Source organism: Pongo pygmaeus, chromosome 1 (genome assembly GCF_028885625.2).
Source record: "Pongo pygmaeus isolate AG05252 chromosome 1, NHGRI_mPonPyg2-v2.0_pri, whole genome shotgun sequence".
Lineage (NCBI taxonomy): Eukaryota > Metazoa > Chordata > Mammalia > Primates > Hominidae > Pongo > Pongo pygmaeus.
Window position 1 is genome coordinate 20,878,143 of NC_072373.2, and position 19,624 is coordinate 20,897,766.

Below are 19,624 nucleotides of genomic sequence, written 5' to 3' on the forward strand. Positions count from 1 at the left end.
GTGTGTGTGTGCGTCTGAGTGGGTGAGTCTGTGTGTGTGTGTGTGTGTGCGCGTGTGCGCGCGCGCGTGCGTGCGTGCGTGTTCGAGCGAGCGCCCGCGCGTGCGAGCGCGCCCGGGTGTGTCTGTGTGTGGGGGAGTGGATTTGCTCCTGGTGGTGGCGGGGTGTGTCTGGGTTTCTCTCAGCCCCTCTCACCCGGGATCAGGCCGCCGCCTCTAGTGGCAGCCCGGGGCAAAGCGGGGCCACCCCCCCGACCCGCTACCCGCCCCCGCGCCCTCTTGCCCACCGGCCGGACGGGCCTTGGTCGGGACACGCGACCGTGCTGGGGGCGTTGGGAGAGAAAGGCCACGCGAGGCCCGGCCGGCTGGTCGCCCTTGGCCAGCCCTGACGGCTCTGGGTGGGTGGGGCAAGAGGGGGCCTCGCGGGAGCGCCTGAGCGGCGAGGGACCCAAAACGCCACCTCCGCGGCAGGGGGGAGGACCAGGAGGGGGTCCTGGGATCGTGGGCCCTGGGCCCTGACGCCTCGGAGCACTCCCTGTTCCGAGCGGGCCCCATGTGGTGGAAGCTCGGGAGCTGGGGAGCCGGGGGAAGGCCGCGGGCGAGCGGCTCGGGGGTCCCCGATCCGAGCCCCGCGGCCCCGGCAGGCGGTGACGGCTGCAATCCGGCGGGCATGGCTGGGCCGGGCTCTTGGGGCAGCCAGGCGCCTGTGTCGGCGTCTACGGCCATACCACCCTGAACGCGCCTGATCTCGTCTGATCTCGGAAGCTAAGCAGGGTCGGGCCTTGTTAGTACTTGGATGGGAGACCGCCTGGGAATACCGGGTGCTGTAGGCTTTTTCTTTCCTCTTCTTCCAGACGGAGTCTCGATCTGCCGCCCAGGCTGGAGTGCAGCGGCGCCATCTCGGCTCACTGCAAGCTCCGCCTCCCGGGTTCACGCCCTTCTCCGGCCCCAGCCTCCCGAGTAGCTGGGACTGCAGGCGCCCGCCACCACGCCCGGCTGATTTTTTTTCTATTTTGCATAGAGACGGGGTTTCACCCTGTTAGCCGGGATGGTCTCTACCTCCTCACCTGGTGATCCACCCGCCTCGGCCTCCCACCCACAGTGCTGGGATTACAGGCGGGAGCCACCGCGCCCGCCCGGCCTGCTGCAGGCTTTTTTGGCTTCCCCGCTGCCTCCCTTCCCCCTACGGTCACCATGCTCCCCAACCTCCCCTCGCTCTGCTCCCCCTTTATCGCCCACCTACACCTCCGCCGCAGCCCAGCCGGAGACCTCCTCCTGGGGGTCCGCCCCTACTACACGCCGGGCAGCAGCATCCCACCGCTTCCGCCTCGCCGCCGCCCCGCCAGGAGCCCGGCTCCAGCCTGGGAGGGCAGGGGGCCGGACCCCAGAGCCGCAGGCGCGGGTCCCCTGCCGTTCGCGGTGCCTTCCCGCTCCCGGAACGCCCAGGCCATTCAATTCACCCACCGGGCGGCGCGCCGTCGTCGCAACCTTCCAAAGCGGGGGAAGGGGCGGGCAGGGGCAGCGGGTGCCACAGCCGCCAGCCCAGACCTCGGCTCCGGAACGCACGGGCTGCTTCACCCGGGGGAAGGACATTGCTTCGCCAGCCACCAGGAAAACAGTCCCTGTGCACCCGGATTCCCAACGGCCCCCCACTTCGTGTCAACACCAGTCCCGAGGACACGCCAGAGACCCAGGCCTCCGGCCCCGCCCGGTGCCACGGCTCCCGCCAAACGGGCGGGCGGGCGCACTCTGCAAATCCCGGGGCCCGCCGCAAGGCACCCAGAGCACAGGGTGGTGCCAAGAAAGGAAGGAACCTACGAAACCCACCTCCAAAGCAAGCAATTCAGCCAAGTAAAAGCCCGTCTCAGCGCTCCGTTGGTCCTCTCACAGGGACCGCCTGGCCCCCGTGTTCTGGCGCAGCCCAAGCCCCCTCCACCCTATCCCGGCCTGCTCAAAAGGGCGCTGCCTACCGGAGCCGGGCGCTTCCTCTCGAAGGCTCTATCGCTCTCGCTCTCTAGCTCCCTCCGCCTCTCTCTTCTAGGTTTCCCCCTGGACCTCGCGCTACTTCTGTCGTCTTCCCTCTGTCTCTCTGTCTCTCTCTCTTTCTCTGTCCCTGTCTCTTTCTCAGCCTCTCTGTCTGTCTCCTTCCCTCTCCCCCTCCCCTGTCTCTCTCGATCGCTGTCTCTCTCCCTCCCTCGGTTTCTATCTCTCCATCCATCTCGTCCTTGCTCTCCTTCAAGCCGCGTGTGTGTGTGTACGTGTGTGTGTGTCTGTGTGTGTGTGTGTGCGTCTGAGTGGGTGAGTCTGTGTGTGTGTGTGTGTGTGTGCGCGTGTGCGCGCGCGCGTGCGTGCGTGCGTGTGCGAGAGAGCGCCCGCGCGTGCGAGCGCGCCCGGGTGTGTCTGTGTGTGGGGGAGTGGATTTGCTCCTGGTGGTGGCGGGGTGTGTCTGGGTTTCTCTCAGCCCCTCTCACCCGGGATCAGGCCGCCGCCTCTAGTGGCAGCCCGGGGCAAAGCGGGGCCACCCCCCCCGACCCGCTACCCGCCCCCGCGCCCTCTTGCCCACCGGCCGGACGGGCCTTGGTCGGGACACGCGACCGTGCTGGGGGCGTTGGGAGAGAAAGGCCCCGCGCGGCCCGGCCGGCTGGTCGCCCTTGGCCAGCCCTGACGGCTCTGGGGGGGTGGGGCAAGAGGGGGCCTCGCGGGAGCGCCTGAGCGGCGAGGGACCCAAAACGCCACCTCCGCGGCAGGGCGGAGGACCAGGAGTGGGTCCCGGGATCGTGGGCCCTGGGCCCTGACGCCTCGGAGCACTCCCTGTTCCGAGCGAGCCCCATGTGGTGGAAGCTCGGGAGCTGGGGAGCCGGGGGAAGGCCGCGGGCGAGGGGCTCGGGGGTCCCCGATCCGAGCCCCGCGGCCCCGGGCTGGCGGTGACGGCTGCAATCCGGCGGGCATGGCTGGGCCGGGCTCTTGGGGCAGCCAGGCGCCTGTCTCGGCGTCTACGGCCATACCACCCTGAACGCGCCCGATCTCGTCTGATCTCGGAAGCTAAGCAGGGTCGGGCCTGGTTAGTACTTGGATGGGAGACCGCCTGGGAATACCGGGTGCTGTAGGCTTTTTCTTTGGCTTTTTGCTTTTTCTTTCCTCTTCTTCCAGACGGAGTCTCGCTCTGCCGCCCAGGCTGGAGTGCAGCGGCACCATCTCGGCTCACTGCAAGCTCCGCCTCCCGGGTTCACGCCCTTCTCCGGCCCCAGCCTCCCGAGTAGTTGGGACTGCAGGCGCCCGCCACCACGCCCGGCTGATTTTTTTTCTATTTTGCGTAGAGACGGCGTCTCACCCTGTTAGCCGTGATGGTCTCTACCTCCTCACCTGGTGATCCACCCGCCTCGGCCTCCCACCCACAGTGCTGGGATTACAGGCGGGAGCCACCGCGCATGCCCGGCCTGCTGCAGGCTTTTTTGGCTTCCCCGCTGCCTCCCTTCCCCCTACGGTCACCATGCTCCCCAACCTCCCCTCGCTCTGCTCCCCCTTTATCGCCCACCTACACCTCCGCCGCAGCCCAGCCGGAGACCTCCTCCTGGGGGTCCGCCCCTACTACACGCCGGGCAGCAGCATCCCACCGCTTCCGCCTCGCCGCCGCCCCGCCAGGAGCCCGGCTCCAGCCTGGGAGGGCAGGGGGCCGGACCCCAGAGCCGCAGGCGCGGGTCCCCTGCCGTTCGCGGTGCCTTCCCGCTCCCGGAACGCCCAGGCCATTCAATTCACCCACCGGGCGGCGCGCCGTCGTCGCAACCTTCCAAACCGGGGGAAGGGGCGGGCAGGGGCAGCGGGTGCCACAGGCGCCAGCCCAGACCTCGGCTCCGGAACGCACGGGCTGCTTCACCCGGGGGAAGGACATTGCTTCGCCAGCCACCAGGAAAACAGTCCCTGTGCACCCGGATTCCCAACGGCCCCCCACTTCGTGTCAACACCAGTCCCGAGGACACGCCAGAGACCCAGGCCTCCGGCCCCGCCCGGTGCCACGGCTCCCGCCAAACGGGCGGGCGGGCGCACTCTGCAAATCCCGGGGCCCGCCGCAAGGCACCCAGAGCACAGGGTGGTGCCAAGAAAGGAAGGAACCTACGAAACCCACCTCCAAAGCAAGCAATTCAGCCAAGTAAAAGCCCGTCTCAGCGCTCCGTTGGTCCTCTCACAGGGACCGCCTGGCCCCCGTGTTCTGGCGCAGCCCAAGCCCCCTCCACCCTATCCCGGCCTGCTCAAAAGGGCGCTGCCTACCGGAGCCGGGCGCTTCCTCTCGAAGGCTCTATCGCTCTCGCTCTCTAGCTCCCTCCGCCTCTCTCTTCTAGGTTTCCCCCTGGACCTCGCGCTACTTCTGTCGTCTTCCCTCTGTCTCTCTGTCTCTCTCTCTTTCTCTGTCCCTGTCTCTTTCTCAGCCTCTCTGTCTGTCTCCTTCCCTCTCCCCCTCCCCTGTCTCTCTCGATCGCTGTCTCTCTCCCTCCCTCGGTTTCTATCTCTCCATCCATCTCGTCCTTGCTCTCCTTCAAGCCGCGTGTGTGTGTGTACGTGTGTGTGTCTGTGTGTGTGTGTGTGTGTGTGTCTCAGTGGGTGAGTCTGTGTGTGTGTGTGTGTGTGTGTCTGCGTGGGTGAGTCTGTGTGTGTGTGTGTGTGCGCGCGTGCGTGCGTGTGCGAGCGAGCGCCGGCGCGTGCGAGCGCGCCCGGGTGTGTCTGTGTGTGGGGGAGTGGATTTGCTCCTGGTGGTGCCGGGGTGTGTCTGGGTTTCTCTCAGCCCCTCTCACCCGGGATCAGGCCGCCGCCTCTAGTGGCAGCCCGGGGCAAAGCGGGGCCACTCCCCCGACCCGCTACCCGCCCCCGCGCCCTCTTACCCACCGGCCGGCCGGGCCTTGGTCGGGACACGCGACCGTGCTGGGGGCGTTGGGAGAGAAAGGCCCCGCGAGGCCCGGCCGGCTGGTCGCCCTTGGCCAGCCCTGACGGCTCTGGGTGGGTGGGGCAAGTGGGGGCATCGCGGGAGCGCCTGAGCGGCGAGGGACCCAAAACGCCACCTCCGCGGCAGGGCGGAGGACCAGGAGGGGGTCCCGGGATCGTGGGCCCTGGGCCCTGACGCCTCGGAGCACTCCCTGTTCCGAGCGGGCCCCATGTGGTGGAAGCTCGGGAGCTGGGGAGCCGGGGGAAGGCCGCGGGCGAGCGGCTCGGGGGTCCCCGATCCGAGCCCCGCGGCCCCGGGCTGGCGGTGACGGCTGCAATCCGGCGGGCATGGCTGGGCCGGGCTCTTGGGGCAGCCAGGCGCCTGTCTCGGCGTCTACGGCCATACCACCCTGAACGCGCCCGATCTCGTCTGATCTCGGAAGCTAAGCAGGGTCGGGCCTGGTTAGTACTTGGATGGGAGACCGCCTGGGAATACCGGGTGCTGTAGGCTTTTTCTTTCCTCTTCTTCCAGACGGAGTCTCGCTCTGCCGCCCAGGCTGGAGTGCAGCGGCGCCATCTCGGCTCACTGCAAGCTCCGCCTCCCGGGTTCACGCCCTTCTCCGGCCCCAGCCTCCCGAGTAGCTGGGACTGCAGGCGCCCGCCACCACGCCCGGCTGATTTTTTTTCTATTTTGCGTAGAGACGGGGTTTCACCCTGTTAGCCGGGATGGTCTCTACCTCCTCACCTGGTGATCCACCCGCCTCGGCCTCCCACCCACAGTGCTGGGATTACAGGCGGGAGCCACCGCGCCCGCCCGGCCTCCTGCAGGCTTTTTTGGCTTCCCCGCTGCCTCCCTTCCCCCTACGGTCACCATGCTCCCCAACCTCCCCTCGCTCTGCTCCCCCTTTATCGCCCACCTACACCTCCGCCGCAGCCCAGCCGGAGACCTCCTCCTGGGGGTCCGCCCCTATTACACGCCGGGCAGCAGCATCCCACCGCTTCCGCCTCGCCGCCGCCCCGCCAGGAGCCCGGCTCCAGCCTGGGAGGGCAGGGGGCCGGAGCCCAGAGCCGCAGGCGCGGGTCCCCTGCCGTTCGCGGTGCCTTCCCGCTCCCGGAACGCCCAGGCCATTCAATTCACCCACCGGGCGGCGCGCCGTCGTCGCAACCTTCCAAACCGGGGGAAGGGGCGGGCAGGGGCAGCGGGTGCCACAGGCGCCAGCCCAGACCTCGGCTCCGGAACGCACGGGCTGCTTCACCCGGGGGAAGGACATTGCTTCGCCAGCCACCAGGAAAACAGTCCCTGTGCACCCGGATTCCCAACGGCCCCCCACTTCGTGTCAACACCAGTCCCGAGGACACGCCAGAGACCCAGGCCTCCGGCCCCGCCCGGTGCCACGGCTCCCGCCAAACGGGCGGGCGGGCGCACTCTGCAAATCCCGGGGCCCGCCGCAAGGCACCCAGAGCACAGGGTGGTGCCAAGAAAGGAAGGAACCTACGAAACCCACCTCCAAAGCAAGCAATTCAGCCAAGTAAAAGCCCGTCTCAGCGCTCCGTTGGTCCTCTCACAGGGACCGCCTGGCCCCCGTGTTCTGGCGCAGCCCAAGCCCCCTCCACCCTATCCCGGCCTGCTCAAAAGGGCGCTGCCTACCGGAGCCGGGCGCTTCCTCTCGAAGGCTCTATCGCTCTCGCTCTCTAGCTCCCTCCGCCTCTCTCTTCTAGGTTTCCCCCTGGACCTCGCGCTACTTCTGTCGTCTTCCCTCTGTCTCTCTGTCTGTCTCTCTTTCTCTGTCCCTGTCTCTTTCTCAGCCTCTCTGTCTGTCTCCTTCCCTCTCCCCCTCCCCTGTCTCTCTCGATCGCTGTCTCTCTCCCTCCCTCGGTTTCTATCTCTCCATCCATCTCGTCCTTGCTCTCCTTCAAGCCGCGTGTGTGTGTGTACGTGTGTGTGTGTCTGTGTGTGTGTGTGCGCGTCTGAGTGGGTGAGTCTGTGTGTGTGTGTGTGTGTGTGTGTGTGTGCGTGTGCGCGCGCGCGTGCGTGCGTGCGTGTGCGAGCGAGCGCCCGCGCGTGCGAGCGCGCCCGGCTGTGTCTGTGTGTGGGGGAGTGGATTTGCTCCTGGTGGTGGCGGGGTGTGTCTGGGTTTCTCTCAGCCCCTCTCACCCGGGATCAGGCCGCCGCCTCTAGTGGCAGCCCGGGGCAAAGCGGGGCCACCCCCCCGACCCGCTACCCGCCCCCGCGCCCTCTTGCCCACCGGCCGGACGGGCCTTGGTCGGGACACGCGACCGTGCTGGGGGCGTTGGGAGAGAAAGGCCCCGCGCGGCCCGGCCGGCTGGTCGCCCTTGGCCAGCCCTGACGGCTCTGGGGGGGTGGGGCAAGAGGGGGCCTCGCGGGAGCGCCTGAGCGGCGAGGGACCCAAAACGCCACCTCCGCGGCAGGGCGGAGGACCAGGAGGGGGTCCCGGGATCGTGGGCCCTGGGCCCTGACGCCTCGGAGCACTCCCTGTTCCGAGCGAGCCCCATGTAGTGGAAGCTCGGGAGCTGGGGAGCCGGGGGAAGGCCGCGGGCGAGCGGCTCGGGGGTCCCCTATCCGAGCCCCGCGGCCCCGGGCTGGCGGTGATGGCTGCAATCCGCCGGGCATGGCTGGGCCGGGCTCTTGGGGCAGCCAGGCGCCTGTCTCAGCGTCTACGGCCATACCACCCTGAACTCGCCCGATCTCGTCTGATCTCGGAAGCTAAGCAGGGTCGGGCCTGGTTAGTACTTGGATGGGAGACCGCCTGGGAATACCGGGTGCTGTAGGCTTTTTCTTTCCTCTTCTTCCAGACGGAGTCTCGCTCTGCCGCCCAGGCTGGAGTGCAGCGGCGCCATCTCGGCTCACTGCAAGCTCCGCCTCCCGGGTTCACGCCCTTCTCCGGCCCCAGCCTCCCGAGTAGCTGGGACTGCAGGCGCCCGCCACCACGCCCGGCTGATTTTTTTTCTATTTTGCGTAGAGACGGGGTTTCACCCTGTTAGCCGGGATGGTCTCTACCTCCTCACCTGGTGATCCACCCGCCTCGGCCTCCCACCCACAGTGCTGGGATTACAGGCGGGAGCCACCGCGCCCGCCCGGCCTCCTGCAGGCTTTTTTGGCTTCCCCGCTGCCTCCCTTCCCCCTACGGTCACCATGCTCCCCAACCTCCCCTCGCTCTGCTCCCCCTTTATCGCCCACCTACACCTCCGCCGCAGCCCAGCCGGAGACCTCCTCCTGGGGGTCCGCCCCTACTACACGCCGGGCAGCAGCATCCCACCGCTTCCGCCTCGCCGCCGCCCGGCCAGGAGCCCGGCTCCAGCCTGGGAGGCAGGGGGCCGGACCACAGAGCCGCAGGCGCGGGTCCCCTGCCGTTCGCGGTGCCTTCCCGCTCCCGGAACGCCCAGGCCATTCAATTCACCCACCGGGCGGCGCGCCGTCGTCGCAACCTTCCAAACCGGGGGAAGGGGCGGGCAGGGGCAGCGGGTGCCACAGGCGCCAGCCCAGACCTCGGCTCCGGAACGCACGGGCTGCTTCACCCGGGGGAAGGACATTGCTTCGCCAGCCACCAGGAAAACAGTCCCTGTGCACCCGGATTCCCAACGGCCCCCCACTTCGTGTCAACACCAGTCCCGAGGACACGCCAGAGACCCAGGCCTCCGGCCCCGCCCGGTGCCACGGCTCCCGCCAAACGGGCGGGCGGGCGCACTCTGCAAATCCCGGGGCCCGCCGCAAGGCACCCAGAGCACAGGGTGGTGCCAAGAAAGGAAGGAACCTACGAAACCCACCTCCAAAGCAAGCAATTCAGCCAAGTAAAAGCCCGTCTCAGCGCTCCGTTGGTCCTCTCACAGGGACCGCCTGGCCCCCGTGTTCTGGCGCAGCCCAAGCCCCCTCCACCCTATCCCGGCCTGCTCAAAAGGGCGCTGCCTACCGGAGCCGGGCGCTTCCTCTCGAAGGCTCTATCGCTCTCGCTCTCTAGCTCCCTCCGCCTCTCTCTTCTAGGTTTCCCCCTGGACCTCGCGCTACTTCTGTCGTCTTCCCTCTGTCTCTCTGTCTCTCTCTCTTTCTCTGTCCCTGTCTCTTTCTCAGCCTCTCTGTCTGTCTCCTTCCCTCTCCCCCTCCCCTGTCTCTCTCGATCGCTGTCTCTCTCCCTCCCTCGGTTTCTATCTCTCCATCCATCTCGTCCTTGCTCTCCTTCAAGCCGCGTGTGTGTGTGTACGTGTGTGTGTGTCTGTGTGTGTGTGTGTGCGTCTGAGTGGGTGAGTCTGTGTGTGTGTGTGTGTGTGCGTGTGTGCGCGCGCGCGTGCGTGCGTGCGTGTGCGAGCGAGCGCCCGCGCGTGCGAGCGCGCCCGGGTGTGTCTGTGTGTGGGGGAGTGGATTTGCTCCTGGTGGTGGCGGGGTGTGTCTGGGTTTCTCTCAGCCCCTCTCACCCGGGATCAGGCCGCCGCCTCTAGTGGCAGCCCGGGGCAAAGCGGGGCCACCCCCCCGACCCGCTACCCGCCCCCGCGCCCTCTTGCCCACCGGCCGGACGGGCCTTGGTCGGGACACGCGACCGTGCTGGGGGCGTTGGGAGAGAAAGGCCCCGCGCGGCCCGGCCGGCTGGTCGCCCTTGGCCAGCCCTGACGGCTCTGGGGGGGTGGGGCAAGAGGGGGCCTCGCGGGAGCGCCTGAGCGGCGAGGGACCCAAAACGCCACCTCCGCGGCAGGGCGGAGGACCAGGAGTGGGTCCCGGGATCGTGGGCCCTGGGCCCTGACGCCTCGGAGCACTCCCTGTTCCGAGCGAGCCCCATGTGGTGGAAGCTCGGGAGCTGGGGAGCCGGGGGAAGGCCGCGAGCGAGGGGCTCGGGGGTCCCCGATCCGAGCCCCGCGGCCCCGGGCTGGCGGTGACGGCTGCAATCCGGCGGGCATGGCTGGGCCGGGCTCTTGGGACAGCCAGGCGCCTGTCTCGGCGTCTACGGCCATACCACCCTGAACGCGCCCGATCTCGTCTGATCTCGGAAGCTAAGCAGGGTCGGGCCTGGTTAGTACTTGGATGGGAGACCGCCTGGGAATACCGGGTGCTGTAGGCTTTTTCTTTGGCTTTTTGCTTTTTCTTTCCTCTTCTTCCAGACGGAGTCTCGCTCTGCCGCCCAGGCTGGAGTGCAGCGGCACCATCTCGGCTCACTGCAAGCTCCGCCTCCCGGGTTCACGCCCTTCTCCGGCCCCAGCCTCCCGAGTAGCTGGGACTGCAGGCGCCCGCCACCACGCCCGGCTGATTTTTTTTCTATTTTGCGTAGAGACGGCGTCTCACCCTGTTAGCCGTGATGGTCTCTACCTCCTCACCTGGTGATCCACCCGCCTCGGCCTCCCACCCACAGTGCTGGGATTACAGGCGGGAGCCACCGCGCATGCCCGGCCTGCTGCAGGCTTTTTTGGCTTCCCCGCTGCCTCCCTTCCCCCTACGGTCACCATGCTCCCCAACCTCCCCTCGCTCTGCTCCCCCTTTATCGCCCACCTACACCTCCGCCGCAGCCCAGCCGGAGACCTCCTCCTGGGGGTCCGCCCCTACTACACGCCGGGCAGCAGCATCCCACCGCTTCCGCCTCGCCGCCGCCCCGCCAGGAGCCCGGCTCCAGCCTGGGAGGGCAGGGGGCCGGAGCCCAGAGCCGCAGGCGCGGGTCCCCTGCCGTTCGCGGTGCCTTCCCGCTCCCGGAACGCCCAGGCCATTCAATTCACCCACCGGGCGGCGCGCCGTCGTCGCAACCTTCCAAACCGGGGGAAGGGGCGGGCAGGGGCAGCGGGTGCCACAGGCGCCAGCCCAGACCTCGGCTCCGGAACGCACGGGCTGCTTCACCCGGGGGAAGGACATTGCTTCGCCAGCCACCAGGAAAACAGTCCCTGTGCACCCGGATTCCCAACGGCCCCCCACTTCGTGTCAACACCAGTCCCGAGGACACGCCAGAGACCCAGGCCTCCGGCCCCGCCCGGTGCCACGGCTCCCGCCAAACGGGCGGGCGGGCGCACTCTGCAAATCCCGGGGCCCGCCGCAAGGCACCCAGAGCACAGGGTGGTGCCAAGAAAGGAAGGAACCTACGAAACCCACCTCCAAAGCAAGCAATTCAGCCAAGTAAAAGCCCGTCTCAGCGCTCCGTTGGTCCTCTCACAGGGACCGCCTGGCCCCCGTGTTCTGGCGCAGCCCAAGCCCCCTCCACCCTATCCCGGCCTGCTCAAAAGGGCGCTGCCTACTGGAGCCGGGCGCTTCCTCTCGAAGGCTCTATCGCTCTCGCTCTCTAGCTCCCTCCGCCTCTCTCTTCTAGGTTTCCCCCTGGACCTCGCGCTACTTCTGTCGTCTTCCCTCTGTCTCTCTGTCTCTCTCTCTTTCTCTGTCCCTGTCTCTTTCTCAGCCTCTCTGTCTGTCTCCTTCCCTCTCCCCCTCCCCTGTCTCTCTCGATCGCTGTCTCTCTCCCTCCCTCGGTTTCTATCTCTCCATCCATCTCGTCCTTGCTCTCCTTCAAGCCGCGTGTGTGTGTGTACGTGTGTGTGTGTCTGTGTGTGTGTGTGTGCGTCTGAGTGGGTGAGTCTGTGTGTGTGTGTGTGTGTGTGCGCGTGTGCGCGCGCGCGTGCGTGCGTGCGTGTGCGAGCGAGCGCCCGCGCGTGCGAGCGCGCCCGGCTGTGTCTGTGTGTGGGGGAGTGGATTTGCTCCTGGTGGTGGCGGGGTGTGTCTGGGTTTCTCTCAGCCCCTCTCACCCGGGATCAGGCCGCCGCCTCTAGTGGCAGCCCAGGGCAAAGCAGGGCCACCCCCCCGACCCGCTACCCGCCCCCGCGCCCTCTTGCCCACCGGCCGGACGGGCCTTGGTCGGGACACGCGACCGTGCTGGGGGCGTTGGGAGAGAAAGGCCCCGCGCGGCCCGGCCGGCTGGTCGCCCTTGGCCAGCCCTGACGGCTCTGGGGGGGTGGGGCAAGAGGGGGCCTCGCGGGAGCGCCTGAGCGGCGAGGGACCCAAAACGCCACCTCCGCGGCAGGGCGGAGGACCAGGAGTGGGTCCCGGGATCGTGGGCCCTGGGCCCTGACGCCTCGGAGCACTCCCTGTTCCGAGCGAGCCCCATGTGGTGGAAGCTCGGGAGCTGGGGAGCCGGGGGAAGGCCGCGGGCGAGGGGCTCGGGGGTCCCCGATCCGAGCCCCGCGGCCCCGGGCTGGCGGTGACGGCTGCAATCCGGCGGGCATGGCTGGGCCGGGCTCTTGGGGCAGCCAGGCGCCTGTCTCGGCGTCTACAGCCATACCACCCTGAACGCGCCCGATCTCGTCTGATCTCGGAAGCTAAGCAGGGTCGGGCCTGGTTAGTACTTGGATGGGAGACCGCCTGGGAATACCGGGTGCTGTAGGCTTTTTCTTTGGCTTTTTGCTTTTTCTTTCCTCTTCTTCCAGACGGAGTCTCGCTCTGCCGCCCAGGCTGGAGTGCAGCGGCACCATCTCGGCTCACTGCAAGCTCCGCCTCCCGGGTTCACGCCCTTCTCCGGCCCCAGCCTCCCGAGTAGCTGGGACTGCAGGCGCCCGCCACCACGCCCGGCTGATTTTTTTTCTATTTTGCGTAGAGACGGCGTCTCACCCTGTTAGCCGTGATGGTCTCTACCTCCTCACCTGGTGATCCACCCGCCTCGGCCTCCCACCCACAGTGCTGGGATTACAGGCGGGAGCCACCGCGCATGCCCGGCCTGCTGCAGGCTTTTTTGGCTTCCCCGCTGCCTCCCTTCCCCCTACGGTCACCATGCTCCCCAACCTCCCCTCGCTCTGCTCCCCCTTTATCGCCCACCTACACCTCCGCCGCAGCCCAGCCGGAGACCTCCTCCTGGGGGTCCGCCCCTACTACACGCCGGGCAGCAGCATCCCACCGCTTCCGCCTCGCCGCCGCCCCGCCAGGAGCCCGGCTCCAGCCTGGGAGGGCAGGGGGCCGGAGCCCAGAGCCGCAGGCGCGGGTCCCCTGCCGTTCGCGGTGCCTTCCCGCTCCCGGAACGCCCAGGCCATTCAATTCACCCACCGGGCGGCGCGCCGTCGTCGCAACCTTCCAAACCGGGGGAAGGGGCGGGCAGGGGCAGCGGGTGCCACAGGCGCCAGCCCAGACCTCGGCTCCGGAACACACGGGCTGCTTCACCCGGGGGAAGGACATTGCTTCGCCAGCCACCAGGAAAACAGTCCCTGTGCACCCGGATTCCCAACGGCCCCCCACTTCGTGTCAACACCAGTCCCGAGGACACGCCAGAGACCCAGGCCTCCGGCCCCGCCCGGTGCCACGGCTCCCGCCAAACGGGCGGGCGGGCGCACTCTGCAAATCCCGGGGCCCGCCGCAAGGCACCCAGAGCACAGGGTGGTGCCAAGAAAGGAAGGAACCTACGAAACCCACCTCCAAAGCAAGCAATTCAGCCAAGTAAAAGCCCGTCTCAGCGCTCCGTTGGTCCTCTCACAGGGACCGCCTGGCCCCCGTGTTCTGGCGCAGCCCAAGCCCCCTCCACCCTATCCCGGCCTGCTCAAAAGGGCGCTGCCTACCGGAGCCGGGCGCTTCCTCTCGAAGGCTCTATCGCTCTCGCTCTCTAGCTCCCTCCGCCTCTCTCTTCTAGGTTTCCCCCTGGACCTCGCGCTACTTCTGTCGTCTTCCCTCTGTCTCTCTGTCTCTCTCTCTTTCTCTGTCCCTGTCTCTTTCTCAGCCTCTCTGTCTGTCTCCTTCCCTCTCCCCCTCCCCTGTCTCTCTCGATCGCTGTCTCTCTCCCTCCCTCGGTTTCTATCTCTCCATCCATCTCGTCCTTGCTCTCCTTCAAGCCGCGTGTGTGCGTGTACGTGTGTGTGTGTCCGTGTGTGTGTGTGTGTGCGTCTCAGTGGGTGAGTCTGTGTGTGTGTGTGTGTGTGTGTCTGAGTGGGTGAGTCTGTGTGTGTGTGTGTGCGCGCGTGCGTGCGTGTGCGAGCGAGTGCCCGCGCGTGCGAGCGCGCCCGGGTGTGTCTGTGTGTGGGGGAGTGGATTTGCTCCTGGTGGTGGCGGGGTGTGTCTGGGTTTCTCTCAGCCCCTCTCACCCGGGATCAGGCCGCCGCCTCTAGTGGCAGCCCGGGGCAAAGCGGGGCCAGCCCCCCGACCCGCTACCCGCCCCCGCGCCCTCTTGCCCACCGGCCGGACGGGCTTTGGTCGGGACACGCGACCGTGCTGGGGGCGTTGGGAGAGAAAGGCCCCGCGCGGCCCGACCGGCTGGTCGCCCTTGGCCAGCCCTGACGGCTCCGGGTGGGTGGGGCAAGAGGGGGCCTCGCGGGAGCGCCTGAGCGGCGAGGGATCCAAAACGCCACCTCCGCGGCAGGGCGGAGGACCAGGAGGGGGTCCCGGGATCGTGGGCCATGGGCCCTGACTCCTCGGAGCACTCCCTGTTCCGAGCGGGCCCCATGTGGTGGAAGCTCGGGAGCTGGGGAGCCGGGGGAAGGCCGCGGGCGAGGGGCTCGGGGGTCCCCGATCCGAGCCCCGCGGCCCCGGGCTGCCGGTGACGGCTGCAATCCGGCGGGCATGGCTGGGCCGGGCTCTTGGGGCAGCCAGGCGCCTGTCTCGGCGTCTACGGCCATACCACCCTGAACGCGCCTGATCTCGTCTGATCTCGGAAGGTAAGCAGGGTCGGGCCTGGTTAGTACTTGGATGGGAGACCGCCTGGGAATACCGGGTGCTGTAGGCTTTTTCTTTCCTCTTCTTCCAGACGGAGTCTCGCTCTGCCGCCCAGGCTGGAGTGCAGCGGCACCATCTCGGCTCACTGCAAGCTCCGCCTCCCGGGTTCACGCCCTTCTCCGGCCCCAGCCTCCCGAGTAGCTGGGACTGCAGGCGCCCGCCACCACGCCCGGCTGATTTTTTTTCTATTTTGCGTAGAGACGGGGTTTCACCCTGTTAGCCGGGATGGTCTCCACCTCCTCACCTGGTGATCCACCCGCCTCGGCCTCCCACCCACAGTGCTGGGATTACAGGCGGGAGCCACCGCGCCCGCCCGGCCTCCTGCAGGCTTTTTTGGCTTCCCCGCTGCCTCCCTTCCCCCTACGGTCGCCATGCTCCCCAACCTCCCCTCGCTCTGCTCCCCCTTTATCGCCCACCTACACCTCCGCCGCAGCCCAGCCGGGGACCTCCTCCTGGGGGTCCGCCCCTACTACACGCCGGGCAGCAGCATCCCACCGCTTCCGCCTCGCCGCCGCCCCGCCAGGAGCCCGGCTCCAGCCTGGGAGGGCAGGGGGCCGGACCCCAGAGCCGCAGGCGCGGGTCCCCTGCCGTTCGCGGTGCCTTCCCGCTCCCGGAACGCCCAGGCCATTCAATTCACCCACCGGGCGGCGCGCCGTCGTCAAAACCTTCCAAACCGGGGGAAGGGGCGGGCAGGGGCAGCGGGTGCCACAGGCGCCAGCCCAGACCTCGGCTCCGGAACGCACGGGCTGCTTCACCCGGGGGAAGGACATTGCTTCGCCAGCCACCAGGAAAACAGTCCCTGTGCACCCGGATTCCCAACGGCCCCCCACTTCGTGTCAACACCACTCCCGAGGACACGCCAGAGACCCAGGCCTCCGGCCCCGCCCGGTGCCACGGCTCCCGCCAAACGGGCGGGCGGGCGCACTCTGCAAATCCCGGGGCCCGCCGCAAGGCACCCAGAGCACAGGGTGGTGCCAAGAAAGGAAGGAACCTACGAAACCCACCTCCAAAGCAAGCAATTCAGCCAAGTAAAAGCCCGTCTCAGCGCTCCGTTGGTCCTCTCACAGGGACCGCCTGGCCCCCGTGTTCTGGCGCAGCCCAAGCCCCCTCCACCCTATCCCGGCCTGCTCAAAAGGGCGCTGCCTACCGGAGCCGGGCGCTTCCTCTCGAAGGCTCTATCGCTCTCGCTCTCTAGCTCCCTCCGCCTCTCTCTTCTAGGTTTCCCCCTGGACCTCGCGCTACTTCTGTCGTCTTCCCTCTGTCTCTCTGTCTCTCTCTCTTTCTCTGTCCCTGTCTCTTTCTCAGCCTCTCTGTCTGTCTCCTTCCCTCTCCCCCTCCCCTGTCTCTCTCGATCGCTGTCTCTCTCCCTCCCTCGGTTTCTATCTCTCCATCCATCTCGTCCTTGCTCTCCTTCAAGCCGCGTGTGTGTGTGTACGTGTGTGTGTGTCTGTGTGTGTGTGTGTGCGTCTGAGTGGGTGAGTCTGTGTGTGTGTGTGTGTGTGTGCGCGTGTGCGCGCGCGCGTGCGTGCGTGCGTGTGCGAGCGAGCGCCCGCGCGTGCGAGCGCGCCCGGGTGTGTCTGTGTGTGGGGGAGTGGATTTGCTCCTGGTGGTGGCGGGGTGTGTCTGGGTTTCTCTCAGCCCCTCTCACCCGGGATCAGGCCGCCGCCTCTAGTGGCAGCCCGGGGCAAAGCGGGGCCACCCCCCCCGACCCGCTACCCGCCCCCGCGCCCTCTTGCCCACCGGCCGGACGGGCCTTGGTCGGGACACGCGACCGTGCTGGGGGCGTTGGGAGAGAAAGGCCCCGCGCGGCCCGGCCGGCTGGTCGCCCTTGGCCAGCCCTGACGGCTCTGGGGGAGTGGGGCAAGAGGGGGCCTCGCGGGAGCGCCTGAGCGGCGAGGGACCCAAAACGCCACCTCCGCGGCAGGGCGGAGGACCAGGAGTGGGTCCCGGGATCGTGGGCCCTGGGCCCTGACGCCTCGGAGCACTCCCTGTTCCGAGCGAGCCCCATGTGGTGGAAGCTCGGGAGCTGGGGAGCCGGGGGAAGGCCGCGGGCGAGGGGCTCGGGGGTCCCCGATCCGAGCCCCGCGGCCCCGGGCTGGCGGTGACGGCTGCAATCCGGCGGGCATGGCTGGGCCGGGCTCTTGGGGCAGCCAGGCGCCTGTCTCGGCGTCTACGGCCATACCACCCTGAACGCGCCCGATCTCGTCTGATCTCGGAAGCTAAGCAGGGTCGGGCCTGGTTAGTACTTGGATGGGAGACCGCCTGGGAATACCGGGTGCTGTAGGCTTTTTCTTTGGCTTTTTGCTTTTTCTTTCCTCTTCTTCCAGACGGAGTCTCGCTCTGCCGCCCAGGCTGGAGTGCAGCGGCACCATCTCGGCTCACTGCAAGCTCCGCCTCCCGGGTTCACGCCCTTCTCCGGCCCCAGCCTCCCGAGTAGCTGGGACTGCAGGCGCCCGCCACCACGCCCGGCTGATTTTTTTTCTATTTTGCGTAGAGACGGCGTCTCACCCTGTTAGCCGTGATGGTCTCTACCTCCTCACCTGGTGATCCACCCGCCTCGGCCTCCCACCCACAGTGCTGGGATTACAGGCGGGAGCCACCGCGCATGCCCGGCCTGCTGCAGGCTTTTTTGGCTTCCCCGCTGCCTCCCTTCCCCCTACGGTCACCATGCTCCCCAACCTCCCCTCGCTCTGCTCCCCCTTTATCGCCCACCTACACCTCCGCCGCAGCCCAGCCGGAGACCTCCTCCTGGGGGTCCGCCCCTACTACACGCCGGGCAGCAGCATCCCACCGCTTCCGCCTCGCCGCCGCCCCGCCAGGAGCCCGGCTCCAGCCTGGGAGGGCAGGGGGCCGGAGCCCAGAGCCGCAGGCGCGGGTCCCCTGCCGTTCGCGGTGCCTTCCCGCTCCCGGAACGCCCAGGCCATTCAATTCACCCACCGGGCGGCGCGCCGTCGTCGCAACCTTCCAAACCGGGGGAAGGGGCGGGCAGGGGCAGCGGGTGCCACAGGCGCCAGCCCAGACCTCGGCTCCGGAACGCACGGGCTGCTTCACCCGGGGGAAGGACATTGCTTCGCCAGCCACCAGGAAAACAGTCCCTGTGCACCCGGATTCCCAACGGCCCCCCACTTCGTGTCAACACCAGTCCCGAGGACACGCCAGAGACCCAGGCCTCCGGCCCCGCCCGGTGCCACGGCTCCCGCCAAACGGGCGGGCGGGCGCACTCTGCAAATCCCGGGGCCCGCCGCAAGGCACCCAGAGCACAGGGTGGTGCCAAGAAAGGAAGGAACCTACGAAACCCACCTCCAAAGCAAGCAATTCAGCCAAGTAAAAGCCCGTCTCAGCGCTCCGTTGGTCCTCTCACAGGGACCGCCTGGCCCCCGTGTTCTGGCGCAGCCCAAGCCCCCTCCACCCTATCCCGGCCTGCTCAAAAGGGCGCTGCCTACCGGAGCCGGGCGCTTCCTCTCGAAGGCTCTATCGCTCTCGCTCTCTAGCTCCCTCCGCCTCTCTCTTCTAGGTTTCCCCCTGGACCTCGCGCTACTTCTGTCGTCTTCCCTCTGTCTCTCTGTCTCTCTCTCTTTCTCTGTCCCTGTCTCTTTCTCAGCCTCTCTGTCTGTCTCCTTCCCTCTCCCCCTCCCCTGTCTCTCTCGATCGCTGTCTCTCTCCCTCCCTCGGTTTCTATCTCTCCATCCATCTCGTCCTTGCTCTCCTTCAAGCCGCGTGTGTGTGTGTACGTGTGTGTGTGTCTGTGTGTGTGTGTGTGCATCTGAGTGGGTGAGTCTGTGTGTGTGTGTGTGTGTGTGCGCGTGTGCGCGCGCGCGTGCGTGCGTGCGTGTGCGAGCGAGCGCCCGCGCGTGCGAGCGCGCCCGGGTGTGTCTGTGTGTGGGGGAGTGGATTTGCTCCTGGTGGTGGCGGGGTGTGTCTGGGTTTCTCTCAGCCCCTCTCACCCGGGATCAGGCCGCCGCCTCTAGTGGCAGCCCGGGGCAAAGCGGGGCCACCCCCCCGACCCGCTACCCGCCCCCGCGCCCTCTTGCCCACCGGCCGGACGGGCCTTGGTCGGGACACGCGACCGTGCTGGGGGCGTTGGGAGAGAAAGGCCCCGCGCGGCCCGGCCGGCTGGTCGCCCTTGGCCAGCCCTGACGGCTCTGGGGGGGTGGGGCAAGAGGGGGCCTCGCGGGAGCGCCTGAGCGGCGAGGGACCCAAAACGCCACCTCCGCGGCAGGGCGGAGGACCAGGAGTGGGTCCCGGGATCGTGGGCCCTGGGCCCTGACGCCTCGGAGCACTCCCTGTTCCGAGCGAGCCCCATGTGGTGGAAGCTCGGGAGCTGGGGAGCCGGGGGAAGGCCGCGGGCGAGGGGCTCGGGGGTCCCCGATCCGAGCCCCGCGGCCCCGGGCTGGCGGTGACGGCTGCAATCCGGCGGGCATGGCTGGGCCGGGCTCTTGGGGCAGCCAGGCGCCTGTCTCAGCGTCTACGGCCATACCACCCTGAACGCGCCCGATCTCGTCTGATCTCGGAAGCTAAGCAGGGTCGGGCCTGGTTAGTACTTGGATGGGAGACCGCCTGGGAATACCGGGTGCTGTAGGCTTTTTCTTTGGCTTTTTGCTTTTTCTTTCCTCTTCTTCCAGACGGAGTCTCGCTCTGCCGCCCAGGCTGGAGTGCAGCGGCACCATCTCGGCTCACTGCAAGCTCCGCCTCCCGGGTTCACGCCCTTCTCCGGCCCCAGCCTCCCGAGTAGCTGGGACTGCAGGCGCCCGCCACCACGCCCGGCTGATTTTTTTTCTATTTTGCGTAGAGACGGCGTCTCACCTTGTTAGCCGTGATGGTCTCTACCTCCTCACCTGGTGATCCACCCGCCTCGGCCTCCCACCCACAGTGCTGGGATTACAGGCGGGAGCCACCGCGCATGCCCGGCCTGCTGCAGGCTTTTTTGGCTTCCCCGCTGCCTCCCTTCCCCCTACGGTCACCATGCTCCCCAACCTCCCCTCGCTCTGCTCCCCCTTTATCGCCCACCTACACCTCCGCCGCAGCCCAGCCGGAGACCTCCTCCTGGGG

The 19,624-nt window shown here is 68.1% G+C and overlaps 9 non-coding genes across 9 annotated transcripts; all 9 read left to right on the plus strand.

Moving 5' to 3' along the window:
- The first annotated feature begins 711 nt into the window (after positions 1-711).
- On the plus strand, positions 712-830 carry LOC129022490 (5S ribosomal RNA). Its single transcript, XR_008496443.1, has one exon. It is a non-coding gene; the product is annotated as a 5S ribosomal RNA (ribosomal RNA).
- A 2,158-nt stretch (positions 831-2,988) lies between these two features.
- Positions 2,989-3,107, plus strand: LOC129022075 (5S ribosomal RNA). The gene has a single exon (XR_008496215.1). It is a non-coding gene; the product is annotated as a 5S ribosomal RNA (ribosomal RNA).
- Positions 3,108-5,303: 2,196 nt separating this feature from the next.
- On the plus strand, positions 5,304-5,422 carry LOC129022078 (5S ribosomal RNA). The gene has a single exon (XR_008496216.1). It is a non-coding gene; the product is annotated as a 5S ribosomal RNA (ribosomal RNA).
- Positions 5,423-7,585: 2,163 nt separating this feature from the next.
- Positions 7,586-7,704, plus strand: LOC129022335 (5S ribosomal RNA). Its single transcript, XR_008496374.1, has one exon. It is a non-coding gene; the product is annotated as a 5S ribosomal RNA (ribosomal RNA).
- A 2,154-nt stretch (positions 7,705-9,858) lies between these two features.
- On the plus strand, positions 9,859-9,977 carry LOC129022083 (5S ribosomal RNA). Its single transcript, XR_008496220.1, has one exon. It is a non-coding gene; the product is annotated as a 5S ribosomal RNA (ribosomal RNA).
- Positions 9,978-12,153: 2,176 nt separating this feature from the next.
- LOC129022273 (5S ribosomal RNA) lies at positions 12,154-12,272 on the plus strand. Its single transcript, XR_008496329.1, has one exon. It is a non-coding gene; the product is annotated as a 5S ribosomal RNA (ribosomal RNA).
- Positions 12,273-14,466: 2,194 nt separating this feature from the next.
- On the plus strand, positions 14,467-14,585 carry LOC129022380 (5S ribosomal RNA). The gene has a single exon (XR_008496396.1). It is a non-coding gene; the product is annotated as a 5S ribosomal RNA (ribosomal RNA).
- A 2,158-nt stretch (positions 14,586-16,743) lies between these two features.
- LOC129022087 (5S ribosomal RNA) lies at positions 16,744-16,862 on the plus strand. Its single transcript, XR_008496221.1, has one exon. It is a non-coding gene; the product is annotated as a 5S ribosomal RNA (ribosomal RNA).
- A 2,176-nt stretch (positions 16,863-19,038) lies between these two features.
- On the plus strand, positions 19,039-19,157 carry LOC129022092 (5S ribosomal RNA). The gene has a single exon (XR_008496222.1). It is a non-coding gene; the product is annotated as a 5S ribosomal RNA (ribosomal RNA).
- The last annotated feature ends 467 nt before the right edge of the window (positions 19,158-19,624 follow it).